We start from the raw sequence: 14,146 nt of genomic DNA, 5'->3' as shown, positions 1-14,146 counted from the left end.
CATGTATTCATTGAAATGATTTTAATAATATAATGTAAAACTGGCGTAATTGTTAAATACGAACGTTTTTAATTTATTATTAGATTAAAACCAATATTTTTAGCTTTTCCACTTTTTTATTTGACCAGCGACCGGGTTTCGTCGTTACAGACATCATCAGACTGGTGAGAGGCTTTACAAATTTGTATGTTATATATAAAAGAAGGCAGGAGTTGATAACCATGATTTGATATAATTTTATGAGAAATTAATTTAATTTTAGTGAATTTAAGTATTGTATGATATTTTAAATATTTTTTTATAAAGGATTTTTGTATTGAAAGCACGATTTTATATAAAGTTAAAAAAGATTTGTATTTTTTGTAAATGAATTTAAATTATGTAACGAGGTATCAGGAAATGCTGGTTGACGGCTCCTTCCACTAAGCTGTGGTTGTCCGGGGGGAGTCCGAAGTTCTCTGAAATGTAAATTTCCCGGCAGTCATTTCTTATCGACAAGACATTAATGCATCTATTGTTTTTTTTCTAATGGGTAAAGTAAGGGAGAATGAATGTGTGTTACTTGATCATTTAATATGTCTTTATTATGACAATTTTTTAATCTATTTATTTCCAAAATTTCGAGCCTATCTAATTTTTTACCTTTACTACATTTGTGTAAGATTTTTACATTAAAATTTTTATCGAAATCATGATTTGACTCTATCAAGTGGTTTGCAAAAGTGGAGTTTTCTTTTTTATTTCTTTTTTATTAGGAGAAATAAAAAAGAAAACTCCACTTTTGCAAACCACTTGATAGAGTCAAATCATGATTTCGATAAAAATTTTAATGTAAAAATCTTACACAAATGTAGTAAAGGTAAAAAATTAGATAGGCTCGAAATTTTGGAAATAAATAGATTAAAAAATTGTCATAATAAAGACATATTAAATGATCAAGTAACACACATTCATTCTCCCTTACTTTACCCATTAGAAAAGAAACAATAGATGCCTTAATGTCTTGTCGATAAGAAATGACTGCCGGGAAATTTACATTTCAGAGAACTTCGGACTCCCCCCGGACAACCACAGCTTAGTGGAAGGAGCCGTCAACCAGCATTTCCTGATACCTCGTTACATAATTTAAATTCATTTACAAAAAATACAAATCTATTTTAACTTTATATAAAATCGTGCTTTCAATACAAAAATCCTTTATAAAAAAAAATATTTAAAATATCATACAATACTTAAATTCACTAAAATTAAATTAATTTCTCATAAAATTATATCAAATCATGGTTATCAACTCCTGCCTTCTTTTATATATAACATACAAATTTGTAAAGCCTCTCACCAGTCTGATGATGTCTGTAACGACGAAACCCGGTCGCTGGTCAAATAAAAAAGTGGAAAAGCTAAAAATATTGGTTTTAATCTAATAATAAATTAAAAATGCAATTCCATCACGAAGTGTCAGTGGATAATATAAATCTATTACGAACGTTTTTGTTTACTTTGATCGATGTTAGGTTAATTAAATTGCAGAAGCGAGATTAACGTAGTATGGATAATTATTGATTATTATTTTCCCATTATCTAGATTAGTTGTTTAGATAAGTTATTCCAATAATACGACACGTGTGTATGTAAGCTCGAAAGCAAATATTTTCCCGTTCACAATGCCTAGGGGATGAAAGTAAACCGAGGTGTAAAGTAACATTTATTTTCATTTGTTGTTATTGTGCTAATGGTAATAAGTACGGGAATAAAGCCTATAGTGGCATCAGGTAGCTTATATCGCTCACTCCTTTCAAGAACGGCATAAATCAAAAAACTTGATTTTTCAGGAGAACGTTTTTAAAGTTATATAATACAATGTATTAAAAATAAATATCAAGCCATTTATTGAACTTTTTACTGTGCAACAGATCTTTTAAGGTAAAACCTGAAGGTTTTTTCTCCATTTGAAAAATATTCAGTATATTAAAAAAAAATTAAACAATACCTTTTCTTCAAATTGCAAAAACAACACTTTCTGCCCTGTAACGGGTAAATATGTAGTTAAAAATAGGCCGCTTTTGCTGGAATATAGTACATTTTCTGGGCATTCCGGAAACATACACAACTGAAAATTGACGATTTTTGATTTATGACGTTCTTGAAAGGGGTGAGCGATATGGGTTGTTTTTTAGAGGTGTACACATTTGAGATTCCCGCAAGAAATTGATGGTGGCACCCACCGTATAGCATGTTGCGCCATCTTGTTGAAACAACAGCTCTGTTACACCAATGTCATTCAATTGAGGTACGAAGAAGTCAGTTATTATGATTCTGTGGCAATCTCCATTGACCGTAACATTCAGGCCGGTACCGGTTTTAAAAAAAATTGGGCCAATGATTCCACCTGCTCATAAAGCACACCAAAGAGTGACCTTTAATGGATATTAGGGCGTCTCGATAAAGACTTGTGGGCTTTATTTACTTTAAATTAAGCAATTCTGCTTATTAACACAGCCATTCAACCAAAAAATCATCGGTGAACAAAATTTTGAGTTGAAAAAGTGGATCAAGCTGAATATTATTTTCGACCCATTCATCAAATCATCGACTCTATTTATGGTAAAATGGCAAAATATAATGACTACAAATCAACTGTCAACTGTCAATCAATTCATAGTCTGTAGATACAATGTTGCCAGTTTAAAAACCAAACCTCTTAAACAATGCCCAATTTAATTATAAATAGTTTTTCCGTAATGTAGCGGTTAGTGCGTAAGGACACACAAATTTGATTCCCAGGGTTAAAATCGGGTTAAAATAAATGTGTGTGATTTTTCACACTTGAGACTATTTAATATAACCTTAGATGGTTTCCTGAACCGAAGGGCTGATCACCCTTTCTTCGTATATTTAACTATCAACATAATTCTGTTTTTATATAATGCAATTTCTTTTGCACCACTGGATGCAAGTAAGGGTTTTCTTTAGCCTCTACTCGTTAACGATTGATTATGGCTCATATAAATAAAATACGAGTTTAACACTCTCCTTATCATTCATCGTTCACTTTGTGTAATACCACAATGTAAACGGTGAATGATAAGGAGAGTGTTACATGACCACACCACAACGTTAATAATGCTTTTTATTCACTAAAAAATACGAGTGAATTGTAATAACAATGAATGAAGGATTTAAGGGGAAGTTGAGGAGAAAAAAAAAACAAAAACAATGATTATTGTTATTTTCTTATGAATATATTTATGTCAGTTACATTAAAGAAACTGTAAAATAATCTATTTGGTTTACCGTTCTTTCCTCACCCATTTAATGCACATATCAAAACCGCCCTTCTTAATTTTATTTATAATGCTTATTAAATTTATTTTACCACTGGACCATCTATCGAATATTAGTCTTATTTTATCCACTCTATTCAGTCTAATTTTATCCTTCATTTGCCCTCTTTACATGAGGGTTGGTACCAGGACTCGGATGTATTTGAATTTATTCACGGGTTGAGTTTCTTTTTCTTGATTTTTTTCTGAAAAACAAACCGATAAAGAAGTACATATATTTGTGTCAAATTTTATTCAAAGGGATTTTCCTCTTTTTCTTGTTTTTTGAGCGAAGAGAATTTTAGAGTAAAGGAACTGCTTTACACCTGGGACCGGTTATACACAAGAAAATATAATATACGACACTTAAACTATTACCTTAAGCCAAACTACTGTATGTATTCACTTTGTATCATGAAAAGGAAGTGATTTATGGCTAAAAGCCCTTCTGACATTGATAGGCAATATTTTCCAGAATATTGTTATTTAGAGAAGGCAAGTTTAATAAAAGCTTCCTACGCAGAACGGTTCATCATAGTATCCGTGTTTTAAAGCGATTTAAGACGGAAATTTTATTACCTTCTCCTGCACGCATTGTCGACTGATTTTAGTTTTTTTTTTTTCAAATTCAAATAAAAATCGTTATTTTAAAATTAAAATAACTCCATAATTTCTGATATGTTTAAATTGTTGTAGGGAAAATCTGCTTTGGCTCCACTTAACTTATTTTTATCATTTTTATTACTTTATGTGTTGAAGCTTTTTGCTAATAAAAACGTACTTATTTAACAATTCATATTTTTTTTAGATTTCAATATGGACGAAGAATAACATAAAACTTTGGCAAAGGATGGCTTGCGATCAGTCAAAGACTAGTCAAAGCGATTACTTAGTAACACTCTAGTGACATTTTACACGTGTAACATTCACAATTCTACCCATGATTGACAACAAAACTCTTCAAATTTCTCAAAGTTGTATTCAATTGAAAACATTTCCGCGTGCTACGTTTTCGGCAACATCTTTGATTTAAAAAATATCAGAAACCTTTGTGAAATTTATGATAAATATCATTTATGGAAAATTTGGATATACTCAAAATATTGTTCATACCTTATACGGTGTTTGATAATGATATTAAATACATTGAATCACGTGTCTCAATAAATATTAAGAAAAAGTAGTAATAGCGGTTTTAATTTTATGAAAAAATTAATTATAAGTTATTAAAAGGTATTGACCCTTTGCAACGCACCTTTTATGACATATGTAATTTTTACACCGTTTCATTTTTCCTATATTTTTAATATTGTATCTTATTATTAGATAAGATTTTTTTTTAATTAATCGTCATAATATTTTTTTAAACAATCATTATTTTTAATCACATCTTATACGATTTTTTATTATTTCTTACCTTTCGTCAGATTTATGAAATAAGTAACTGAACCACAAATAAAATTTAAAGGAAAGAAGATTTTTTTGTTTAATTTACTATCATATAAATATTTTTCGATTTTAACGAATCCAACTGCTTTTGGATCAGGTTTTGTACCAAATGAGCGCTGGACTCAAATAATTTATTTTAAAAAATTATCCCTTCAACTGGGTGAGGAAAAACTGCGTGTGAAGAGCGGCCAAATTCATATTTTAAAAAAAAATGGATTTGGTCAGTAAAAGGTTTGATAGTCGTATGACAGTATTTCTATTTGAGACTGTGTATAACCAACATGTCAATAAAAAAAAAAGTTTAATTTTAAACCTACCCTTAGTCGTACACAGAATATACATCATATTTTCAGTGAGGTATCATTTTCAAATAAAATCATACAAAGCAATATTTTCAGGGAAGCTTCAAATCAAAAAGCCATCGGACCACACACAGTTTAGACAACAAATCTCTCTCCGGGTTATTACACCCTTGTGCCTTCCTTTCTCCTTTCTGTATTACATAACAATTTTCCTAAAAGTCCTAGCCTCGAGCCTATATATTCCTCCCTTGTATGCGTATTGGGGATCCCCTGACCAGGAGTAGACGGAACGACTAAAGGGTGTATTCCCTCGGGACAAACAACATGAGACTTGTACAAAAATAGTCATAGATTCTGAATGAATGTGACAACTTCCACTTTAGCTACAAGGTGTTACAAAAAATATTACTTATTTTATTTGGTACTCCAAAAGCGCCAACTGCAAATTATTGCTGGGATTACAAGATTTCGCTTTTATCATATAACAGTAATTGGGTTTACATACACACATACACGTATATATATATATATATATATATATATATATATATATATATATATATATATATATATATATATATATATATATATATATATATATATATATATATATATATATATATATATATATATATATATATATATATATATATATATATATATATATATATATATATATATATATTATATATATATATATATATATATATATATATATATATATATATATATATATATATATATATATATCTATCTATATATATATATATATATATATATATATATGTATATATATAAATATATATATATATATATATATATATATATATATATATATATATATATATATATATATATATATATATATATATATATATATATATATATATATATATATATATATATATATATTTATATATATATATTAATATATTTACATTTATTTATACATATATAATATATGTACATGCAAATATAAAACTCTCGGTCTAGTCCAATTTTTAAGTACGGTATAATGTTTCATTATGTTAGGATATTTTCAGTTCTATAAAATGTATATTTTTAAAATAATAGGCTTTGTATATTTTCAGATCAAGTTTACAAAGCGATTTAATCACTTTAATTTTCAAATGATCGTCGAAAATCTAATTTATACCAATCGACAAGAAAACGAAAAATTTTTCAAGTATATATATATATATATATATATATATATATATATATATATATATATATATATATATATATATATATATATATATATATATATATATATATATATATATATATATATATATATATATATATATATATATATATATATATATATATATATATATATATACTTGAAAAATTTTTATATATATATATATATATATATATATATATATATATATATATATATATATATATATATATATATATATATATATATATATACATATATATATATATATATATATATATACACATATATATATATATATATATATATATATATATATATATATATATATATATATATATATATATATATATATGTATATATATATATATATATTAGATATAAGTTTTCATTATGTTGTCTTTGTGAATGAATGCTTTTCCAAATCGAGTAGTATAAATTCAAAGCCAAAATAATGACGTTTATCAAATCGCAAGTTATAAACGAACCGTTTTTTACGTTAAATACTACGATAAGTATTATGTTCCCTTCCTTATCAATGCTACTGAATGCTACACGAAGTTAAATAACGTTCACTTCTTTATGCTCAAATTTTAACAATGATGAGGTTTGTAAGTAAGCTTAATTTTGATAGGTTTGGCTTAAAGTCGCACTTTCTCGGGAAACCCCATAACTCTAAGCGGTTCCCATTGACATACTTCAGCTGAACTTTTCCAACAGATGCAAATTTACAACTCATCACTTTCAAATGCCGCTCGTTTTACGTTTTTTTCGTGAAATCAATATTTCATTTAATATATTTTTAAAGAAACTTACTTGAACGTGAAAGGGTTAAAAACAGCCACCTCAATCCTTACATCAGGCACTTTCCTTAAGAATTTGTTATCAATGTTCATTCATGTGAAGTTCATTCAAATCCTTTGTAGATATAATGAACAAACAAAATTTGCAAGGGATATAGTGTCTTATGTAATAAGGGCAATAAAGAAAATTCAAAAACATATTTTTCCACCCTTTCTCATCACAGGGAGGATATTGATTTAAGAGGATACCGTATGTAAATAAATAGAATATATGTTCAGATTTACAAAATAAAAATAAAAATAAATTTTAAAGATATTATTTGACATCTCATCAAAGATGAAGAAGAATATGGAAGTCTGGGCATTTACGGGGCTGACGACCGTCTTCGGCTGGTTTAAGTGATCACTTTACACACGTGTAACATATACCAATTCTACCCATTATTGAGAATCACACTACTCAAATTCTTGGAAGTTCTTTTTATATGAACCAATTTAGAAACCTTGTTCTTGAATCACTAGAACTTCACTAGAGACATCTATTGGTGAGATGTAAAGAAGCTTTTTACTAAGCAGAAACTCTTATATTAGTATGTGAGGTCCAAATCCTGGATTATAATCACACACATGAGAAACGCCAGAAAATACCATTTTCATTTTTATTATTTAAGCTTATAATTTGACCAGATAATTTATTTACAACATTTTGAGTGTGTCCAAATATTTGTTCACAAAATCTGGATTATCTCCAATTACAGGAGTTATTTTCATATTATTTTTTGACATCTCATCAAAGATGAAGAAGAATATGGATATTCTTATTCCGAAGAAGAATATGGATCCATATTCTTCTTTATCTTTGATGAGATGTCAAAAAATAATATGAAAATAACTCCTGTAATTGGAGATAATCCAGATTTTGTGAACAAGTATTTGGACACACTCAAAATGTTGTAGATTATTTGAATTTTTTTATTCACACAAATATTTCAATTTCATACTATTTCTGTTTGCCTAAGCGGCTCATTATTAGAAATAGGTATCAAATTGTGGTAGAGTAGTGGGTTCGAACCGAGAATTTCTGGCTTAAGAGTCCACGACACTATCCACGGGACCACAACCCGACACATATACTCTCCTCATCATTCATAAAACATATTGTACAAAACTAGGCAAAAATTCAACTTCGTAATAATCGGTTCAAGAATATTCATTGCCTTGATAGGCCATCTTAAGACTCAAAAAGAACCTTAAGTAGGGTAGAAGAGGCAATAACAATCCCGATACCGGCTGTCGTAATGTAGAGTTTTTGAGAGGTATAACATAAAATAAATTATGAATGATGAAGAAAGTGTTATATTACCTTTACAAAGCTTAAGTTCATAATGATTTTTAAATACAAAACACAAATATTAATATTCTTATGATCTACGCAAATATTTCAATTCAACGCTTTTTTCGGGTAAGTCACTTGCGTTTGAAAATACAAGTCACGTCGTGTCAGAATTGGGGATGAACCTAGAGCTTCTGTCTCGTGATACTAAGTACGAAACCACAACCTGACAAAATTCTGCGTCATAAGTCATGTTTTCTGACCTTTCTGACCCGCACTCAAATGATAGTTAGAGCACCGGATCGAGGCGGTGTTAATTTGATCATTAGTTATATGACCGCAAGGTGATCCTACGTTCCAGATTCTCGAAATTAATATTTAAAAAAAATTAAAAATTATTTAAATTAGCCTTTTTTTATTTATTTATTGTTTCGACATTTACTTTGTGGTAAGACTTATTAAAAAGATTAAGGAAACACTCGTTTTTATACCACATGAGCGTATTAATGACTACTCTTTTCAGAAGAGTCTTCCATCGACAGGTCTGAATAATAACTAAAATATTTTTTTTTAAAACTGTTCTACAATAAGGAGAGGGGTAAATAAGGGGCAGTTTAATCCAAAAAAAAACAAAATTCTTAAAATAAGTTATAAAATTGTATATTGTTTCAAAATTCTTCACCTCTGCTTTCCATTTTTCCTTTATTTTCAAACTCCACCCACTCAACTAACCCCCTCCCTAACTTACCCCTATATATGTATACATATGCAATGTTGTTGGATATCTTTCATGTGTTGTTACATGATTGATTCGGCTATGATAGATTGATATATCATTCGTAGGATAAATAATTCATACATTTTCAATTTACGTTGCAAACCCTTAATTAGGAATGATAACTGATATGACAAGTAATAATATTTGTGTTTTATTAAATTTATTATTTCATATACATTAAATGACGTCATGCCGAAATGATCCTGGGTGAGTAAAGGGTTAACTACATAGTTTGGCAGTAGAATGAACTCGCTAACCGGGTTTAATTAAATAGAATAATAATACTGCCTTTCATCTTGGCGTCAATATTAGCTTCCGAACATTCTGTTTAGGGCTCATAATTCTCCAAGTGCACGATCAAGACTTCGGGATACGTACATAACGTTCACGTACATATGTATGCAGGAAGAGTAAAGCGCTCTGAAAAGGCTTTGATCAGCACATTCGTAGGTAAATATGACGGAGTACTAAACACAGAAAGGGTATCGACAATTAAGTCAAGTCAATCCGGATACATCAACTTTTTAATATTTTGCGTTTAAGTTTTTGCATTTACGTTTATTCTTTGTAGATTTGTTAAATCAGTTATGAGCAACATGTAACCGAGATTTTAACGCGATTAGTAGTTACATGTACAGTGGAACTTCTCATAATAAGTAATTCGCATAACTAGCATTCAGACCTCACATACTAATATAAGAGTTTCTGCTTGATAAAAAGCTTTTCTCCATCTCGCCAATAGATGTCTCTAGTGAAGTTCTAGTGATTCAAGAACAATGTTTCTAAATTGGTTCATATATATAGAACTTCCAATAATTCGAGTAGTGTGGTTGTCAATAATTGTAGTAGAATTGGTGAATGTTACACGCGTGTAAAGTGATCACTTAAACCAGCCTATGACGGTTGTCAGCTCCGTAAATACCCAGACTTCCATATTCTTCTTCATCTTTGATGAGATGTCAAAAAATAATATGAAATGTTAACAAGTTGCTTCCTTATACAACGACATTTTGCATAACGGAGAAAATTCAGGTCCCTTTTTCACGATATTCACTTACGAGCCGGGACTTTTGCGCCAAAAACAAAAAAACGTTTTCCTTAACGAGTAAGATTTTAGAACAAACTATGCTTGTCATGAGAGGTTCCACCATACATATAATACAGCTGATTTTAAGACAAAGAGGTATTTACCACTTTAAATTTCAATTTAAAATGGATAAATATACCGCAAAGTGAGAGATTAAGTAATTACTATTATTTAATTGATGTCTCAACAAGATAAAGAAAATTATTGAGGTGAGGATATGGAAGTTTGACCATTTACAGAACTCACGATCTGTCATCGGCTGGTTTTACATGATCAATTAATGACTCCATTCTACCCATGTTTAAACGCCACATTAACCTTATTTCTTAAAACTGTCTCCGTAGTGTAATGGTTAAATTGTTTAGCTACCATACTGGAGGTCTCGGGTTCGATTCCCAGGGGGGGGGAGTGAAAATAAATTTTAGTGATTTTACACTTGAATATTTATTTAATATAATGCTGGAGTGGTCCCTGAAGCGCAGGAGTTATCACCTTGTCTTCATGTAAGTAACGATCAAGATAACACTGCGTCAATACAATACAGTGGTCTATGCACCATTGGGTACGGATAAATGGATGAAGTTTACATGCTTTACTTAAATTTAATATATCATGATTTTCAAATAAAACTTCAACATTAACATTTTTGGTTGAAATAATGTATTATTTTATATTTTATATTAACTTTTTGATTTTTTTCTTAAAAACAATTAGAATCTGACTACACCAATCATATGTGGAGCCCTTTATCCTATTTTGCGTTCAAAAAGGGGTTAGAAGAATATTTAAGTATTATAAAAAAATGTAAAGTATATTTTATTTATTATGGAATAATAATATATTATTAGATTAAAACCAATTTTTTTAGCTTTTCCACTTTTTTTATTTGACCAGCGACCGGGTTTCGTCGTTACCGACATCATCAGACTGGTATATTAAGAATGCAATTCCATCACGAAGTGTCAGTGGATAATATAAATCTATATTATGGAATATATTGTAAAAGAAACGACAATGAAAACGTGCTGAAAAACACATTAACACATGTTTATCATATCCGGTAGTGCATTTTTGTTTAAATATTACATCTTTTCAATTAACATTTTTTCTAAATAATGGAGTTGTCATGTTATTGGATATCACGATACATTTGTGTCAACCACATATCGCGGTTTTGAGGTAGATAATTTATAATTGTGGGCAGGGTTGCTTTCGATGAAATTCAGCACTGATTAAAACATTACATATTTACTATAATTTTGTAATCTGAAATTCATTCAGTTTGACTAGCAGTACACAATGGAGTTCTGGTTCCAACCCTTATGTATGTAAGCGAAGCATGGAGTTGGCAAAAGAAGGATGAAAGCAGACTGAATGCAGTCAAAATGCGATCGCTCAGACGAATGTGTGGCAAAACGATGTTTGATAGATGTTCGAATGATGAAATAAGGAAAGAATGTAAGGCTGAGATAAGCATTATCGATAAAATTAAGAAAGGTGTGTTGAGATGGTTTGGACATGTGGAGCGTATGAGTGAAGAAAGAACGGTTAAACAAATTTATGAGGCGAATGTAGTTGGAAAAAGAAGCAGAGGACCACCGAAGAAAACTTGGCACAATCAGGTATGTCAAATACTTGAAAGCGGCCGGGTCAGGAGTCGTAATAATCGTCGGGTATGTATGAGGAGATACATGAATGTAGAAGAGGCAAAGAATGTTTGCAAAGACCGAGTGGTTTGGCGTTCGATTCTCTCTGCCTACCCCTGCGGGGAAGCGGCGTGATGGTTAGTTAGTTAGTTAGTTGACTAGTGACAATAATTCAAAAAATTTAAATTTAAATGTTATGTTTAACGCATTGAAATGCCTTTGTTACAAAAATTTTGTAAAAAAAATATGTTAACTAAATACACATTATGTATTTATTACTATGTATTTTAAATCACGGCAAAAAGTATATTTTATTTTACAAATGAATAATAAATAAGTTTTAATTTCCATTTTTATGCAAATTAGTCTAGCAGTATTGTAGAACTGTATTTATTAACTGATCAAAAAAATATATTATTTCATCAAATGAACAGCAATCTTTATGTATGAGAAAAATTATCATTGAATAAATTTTATGTATTTTTATAGCACGCAGATTTGAATAAAATGAAATCATTTAGAAATTTCTCTTTGAATTTTTCAAAAAAGTACCGTATATTAAATAAAATATAAATATGAACCTTTTGAAGTAATATCAAATGTTTCTAATTTATAAACGTATGTATACCTACCACATGAACAATTATGTAGAAAAACTTTTTTTTTTAACATGGATTTTTTTTATCATTAATTTTAAATAAATAAATTACTTAATTAAGATTTAATATCTCATAAAATGAATTATTTTTTCATAAATGAAAATACCGTAAAAAAAGCTCTTCATTTTATCATAAAATGTAATGTTAAAAAAAACATCATAAAATAAAAATTAAGTTATTTTAAAGGTAATTTTATCAGAAGTACTTACTTCTGATAAAATTACCTAATTTTATTCTTAAATAAAAAAACACTTCATGATGAATTAATTGTTAAAAAAATGTTTCATATGATAATAAAATATGACAATATGAATCAATTAAAATAAATAAAATTGTTTGTTTTTCAATTTGTTCCTTATTGCAATTTGAAGTATAAACGTATCTTATACATTATATATATATTAACACTACAAAAAAAAGTTGTCATAAAAAATGATGTTTAAAAATCCAAAATAAATCAAACAACATTTTTTTTTTATTCTGATGTTTTTAATATATTTTTTAATGTACTTTTGTCAGAAGAATGTACGTACCTTAAGAATTTTTATTTTAAATATGTTAAGTTTATTTTACACCGAGCACAGTTACATAAATACAAATTATGCATGCTTGTGGTAAATCATTTGAAACTTGCTAAAAATTCACTGCACGTCACACTATAAATATCAATTTGGAGCACCTCCGACGAATCACACGGGGTGGAAAAATGTCACCGAAAACTTTTTCAGCGCCGTAGCGGCGTCGTAGGGCTGCGCGTAGCGACCGCTGCGGACGGGACGAGAACCGGCTCCGAGCGCTCAGCATCCACTGGCAGTCGGGCTGTACGTCGGTATTAGCGTCGCGACGCTACGCCTGACTGATGCGCCCGACAAATGCGTCGGGAACGGAAGCCTTTCCCAGCTTCGAAAAGTGTATCCTCAAATTTATTTTATATAATTTTCCGGAATTTTAAATAACAGTGTAATGCTACGGAAAAGTTAAATATAAATTGAAAGTATTCGACACAAAACATATTTATTCCAGCTTTAAATAAAATATTATCCAATTTATAATTATAACATGTAAAGTTCATCCACAAGTATTTTTTTTGTTATTTATGTGATTTTCCGTTATCTAAATCATTAATATAATGCTACGAAATATTTCGATATAAGTGTTTGACAAAAAAAAATATGAAGGCAAGGTGATCAACTCAGCGCTTCAAGCACTAGTTCAGGGTGATATTCTATAAATATTAGACTGAATTTTTTTTTTAATTATTTTGAACCCCTAGAAATCTAACCAGGGTAGAATTGAAATAAATAAATTATAAAAATGTTTATTCTAACACGTTACATAAATGCAAAATACTGAAATAATGTAATAAAAAATGGTTCAAAAATAAAATTCAAACCTTTATAGTTAAACTATCAAGGATTGAATTTAATTGAATTAATTATATCGAAGTCAAGGCATTTGCAGGACTTAAGACCAGCTAAGCGGGTTAATGTGATCATTTTAAACACTGTGTACATAAACGATTCTATCCATGGTTTTTTGGTCGCTAGCCCAGACTTCTATATACCCATTTTTAATAAATG

General features: G+C 29.1%; 1 protein-coding gene across 1 annotated transcript in view; it reads right to left on the bottom strand.

Moving 5' to 3' along the window:
• The window catches only part of LOC148300010 (uncharacterized), a gene marked incomplete at its 3' end in the record, with an annotated part of 89,037 nt that extends 75,662 nt beyond the window's left edge, over window positions 1–13,375 (bottom strand). Inside the window, exon 1 of the mRNA XM_088275392.1 lies at window positions 13,100–13,375. The remainder of the gene's footprint in view (window positions 1–13,099) is intronic.
• Between the last annotated feature and the right edge of the window lie 771 nt (window positions 13,376–14,146).

This window comes from Brachycentrus maculatus, unplaced genomic scaffold (genome assembly GCF_059751285.1).
Source record: "Brachycentrus maculatus isolate JH-2025_06_01 unplaced genomic scaffold, ASM5975128v1 h1tg000853l, whole genome shotgun sequence".
In the NCBI taxonomy this organism is placed as follows: domain Eukaryota; kingdom Metazoa; phylum Arthropoda; class Insecta; order Trichoptera; family Brachycentridae; genus Brachycentrus; species Brachycentrus maculatus.
The sequence above is the reverse complement of the archived record's forward strand: the minus strand, read 5'-3'. Positions and strand labels throughout refer to the sequence as shown.